Below are 4,809 nucleotides of genomic sequence, written 5' to 3'. Positions count from 1 at the left end.
TCAATAAGGAATCCATGCATGTAAGGTATGACTCTTAATAATTTTTGTACAATTTTTTGTGAATTTCTAAATTCAGAATAGGGGATCTCGAATTCATTCAGACCCTGTTTCACAAGAATTCAAATATCACACAATATGGAATTCTTTTTCTTCCCCTGTTTCTTTCATGTGAAAATAGACTCATTAAGCTTTAATCCCATATTTTATTCTGCCTCTAACTCATTTTCCACTATTTTTAGTGTATTTTCAAAGTTACACTACTGCAGTAACTCAAATCTGTCAAGGCTAAATTACTCATTCATGATCATTGTTCACAAAATTAATACAACATCGTTTGTATAATCATCACCGAGACATTCATATCACATTTTCATTTATCATCTTACCATATTGTTGTTATGTCGAGTTTTCAACCGGAGGGTTAAGTACATACCTGTTCAAAGTATCCATTTCACAACATTTACCAATACGTCCCTTTCATCTCGAGTATTCCTCCATTTGAGTAGAATTTTACCCGTTGAACACATCGGAATATAATTCGGATACATGGAAAGTTTGCACATAAGTGCCACATATGTAGCCAAGCTACCATGAAACCCGCCCATAAGAGAACTCGGACTCAACTCAACGAGCTCGGGCGTTCGCATCCATAAGTGAACTCGGACTCAACTCAACGAGCTCGGATGCCTAGTTACATCTCACGAACTCGGACTCAACTCAACGAGTTCGAACATTCGCATCCATAAGTGGACTCGGACTCAACTCAACGAGTTCGGATGCTCAACCATCCTAGTGACAAGTCACTTGTATCCTAATCTATTCCCAAGGTTCAAACGGGATTTTCCTCGAACACATCTCCTTGCCATCTTTCGTAAAATACCGAAACCAATACTCGGTAGCACTTTATATTTAACAGATAATACACATAACTTGTATTTTATTCGAAAATAACCACAAAGCATATATTTCATGATAGAAACCAGCATATCATATATTTAACATCAATAACTTAAAAATAACAATTATGCTACTTTATTTACACATGAACTTCCCTCGATACCACAAAGGTGAAAAAAAAAGACGTAATTATCCTTTAATCGATTTCTTTCCGTTCTAGGTCCAAATCTCGATTTTCATCATCTAAAATATCATATTCAACTTATTAAAACAATGTACTGATCAAATTAGTCCATTGACACACTTGAGAAATTTTTACAATTTTGCCCCTATATTTTGCCAAAATTACCAAATTACCCCTAGGCTCGTAAAATAATTTTTATCACATTTCTTTACTCCTTGAGTCTAGATGAACCATTTTCATAACTATAGCAACTCATAATTTCAACTATTTCACACATTTACAACTCATTTTACAACTTAGCAATCTAGCCCTTTTTAAGGTGTTTTCATACAATTTCTTTCACAAAAGTTGTTTATTAGACAACTAGGACTCATAATCTTCCATAAAAACACAGAAAACAACACATTTACTCTCATGGCAAAACCCTAGACTCTTCATCATTTTGCAAAATAGACCCCTCATATGAAAGCTCATGCTTTAGGGGTTCCAAAAATGTAAAAATCATCAAGCAAAGACATTAAAATCACTTACAAGCAAGGGAAATATGTTGCTGAAATTTTCCAGCTTCAAAGCCCTTTCTTTGCTGCATATTTCGGTGAAGGAGGAGAAAAATGATAGTTTTTTCTTTTTGATTTGTTAATAATAAAACTAGTCAAAATTGGTGACCAAATTTCACCTAATTTTGACTTTTCAACAATTTTGTCTCCCATGGCCGGCCATCACACTTTCAATGGCCTAATTTCACTTTAAATACCCCCAATTTAAGATACAAGGCAATTTAACACCTTTAGGTATTAAAACACAACTTTTACCTTTTACGCGATTTAGTCCTTTTTCGAAATTGGACTAGAAATTGCTAAAATTAACTTACCAAAATTTACATGCATTTATAAAATTATATTATAACACATAAAATAATACTAAAATAATTTTCTCTGGCCTCGAAATAGTGGTCCCGAAACCACTGTTCCGACTAGGCCCAAAATCGGGTTGTTACATTGTAGTGCTAATAAGAACACAAATGTGCTATCAGGAGCACCGTAGTGTTAGCTGGAGTACGAAAGTACTAATTAGGAGCACTTATTCAGGATTCAGGACATTCATGTTATCACTACATTTCCAATAACTAAAACATGTAAAAGATTCATCTCCATATTATGCAATACTCTACATAGGGTTTAATTCTCATGTACACATCTAATTACCTTTCAATTAAGTCAATACTTAACTTTTATATCAATGCTATTTCGTTCAAGATTCATTAAGTATATACAAGTATTCATAATGCAATTAATCAAAATTTATACTGATCATAAGTTGTACGAACTTATCTACGACAATCAGCTAACAAATTAAAACGTAAGGACTATTCTATAGTTTTCTCATTTCCCCAGTTATCAACAAATTGATCTATATAATAGTTAAAATTCAAATTATAAATTCCAAATGCATTAAGACACTCAAATGCATGCATTTAACCCTTTAATTTCATTTTACATAATTTCCTTGCAAATTTCATTTTATTCAATTTAGACCCTAAAATTGAAACAAATATAACTTCACAATTGAACTTCATTTTTCATTATAATTTCAATTATATCCTTATACAACCCTTTAAATGCTAAATTTACAAAATTTTTGTGTCATTTTTTTCATATTTACAAATTAGTCCCTATATGCAAAACCAACAAAATTAACTTAACAAAATAGTCCTAAAACATTTCCAAGTTTCAAAATCTTCCATTAATCATCCAAAAAGCTTAAAAAAACAATATAAAATTTTAAAATCTTTAAAAATTTGGAAAATGGAGGTACAATTTAGCTAGATTAAGTTACAATGATCTCAAAAACATAAAAATTATGAAAAAAGGGCATCCGGAGGATTTACATGCAAGGAAGGAAGCTTGGTTGATTCTCCCCTCACTCAAAAATGGTGATTTTCTATTGTAAGAAAAAAAATGGAGAAGATAAAGACTTTTCCTCACTTTAAGATTTAACATTTAATTTAATTACTAATTTACCCTTATAATTAACTCATAATTTCTATCCAAAACATGCTCAAACTGTCCATTATAAAAAAGGAGGGTTTAATTTCCTTTTAAATCCTCAAAAATTTATTAATTAAGCATTTTAACTAATAAAAATCAGTATTAATTAACTCTTACAATTTTTACGATTTAATCGTTTTTCCTTAATTAACTATTTAAACACCAAAATTTTCGGACCCAACCTCAATTCACCTATATAATAAGTCTATAAATATTCAATGGAAATATTTACAGGCTCGGTTTACAAACATGAGGTTCAGATAACTCATTTTCCAAAATCACTAACTTTCAGTACAAACCATTTGTATGTGCCTAACTGACCAATTAACAATTCTATCAAATCATGATTCACTGTATTACTATATTTGACTCATAAATATTAAATAATAATATTAACAGACTCACTCATCAGAACTATGGTCCTGAAACCACTATTTCCGACACCATTGAAAAACGGGTTGTTACAAGAAAGTGTATCAAAACTCTTCGTCTTGAGAATAGAGATAAGTGTTTTGATTATGAGACATTGAAATTAGAGGCAATACAATTTTTTGTTACTTTATAAGCTGATGAGGGTGGGGTCATTGTCCGATTTTTTATCAAAGATCATTTTTCACAATTGGTAGCATCTGATTTAGCTGTGCTTAATCCAGTTATCTTAGACGAAGAAATAAAGCATGCTTTGTTTAAGATAGATCCTTTAAAGGAACCCAGAATTGAAGGGCTACGTGTACATTTCTTTTCAAGCAAGTGAGACATGGTAGGCCCGGATGTCTATATGTAACAATCCGATTTTCAATGGTGCTAGAAAAGGTGATTTTGGAACCCCAATTCCTTAAGCCAGGTCCATAAATATTAAGTTTGAATATTTACGGACTTGGTGTAAAAAATATATTAAAGTTTTGTCCAGAAATTTTGTAAAATTAATAGTTAATTTTAATACAATGACTAAATTGTAAAAGTCTTACCACTATAGATTTTTAATTGGCCAAATTTAAGGGCTATGTGCACGTTTCTTTTCAAGCCAATGAGACATGGTTGGTCGGGCAATGTGTATGTAACAGCCCGATTTTTATTGGTGTTAAAAAAGGCGATTTTGGCTCAAATAACTTACAAGAAGCCTTGGCATTGTGCACTCAGAACAACTAATCTGCTTTTGTAGTTCAGCTACTGAAGAAATTCTAGGGTGCATTTATTATATCTTTTCCTAAATATAGAGGCCCCATTACATAAAATCCTCAAAAAATAAGGAAAACCTTAAAGATCAATTAAATAATATAACATGAAGGATCCAACAAGACAACAAACAAGGAACATCACTGTGATTTTTGGGTTACAGTAGTTTAGACGTACTTGTATTATTACTTTTTTTTATATATATAAAACTAAAAATACAACAGCAACCCAATTATGTTTTTTTTTTCATTTAGGCTAAATGTAATTCAAAGCCTTTTATTATAATTTCATTCATAGGCGATGATCATCAATTCTTCATGGTGCATCTCTCTACGCAAGTATTGACGCAGCCTGCAAGTTCTATTGCAGCTAACAAAAACAAAACAAATTGTTAAGTTAATATACATACTTACTTACCATCAAATATTAATATAAAAAGAAAAAAGGAAAACTACCAGGCATCGTCCCTTGGCTGCTTAGCCTCGAACACGTCGTGGTGGCACA

This window comes from Gossypium hirsutum, chromosome A05 (genome assembly GCF_007990345.1).
Source record: "Gossypium hirsutum isolate 1008001.06 chromosome A05, Gossypium_hirsutum_v2.1, whole genome shotgun sequence".
Lineage (NCBI taxonomy): Eukaryota > Viridiplantae > Streptophyta > Magnoliopsida > Malvales > Malvaceae > Gossypium > Gossypium hirsutum.
Note: the sequence above shows the minus strand (reverse complement) of the source record.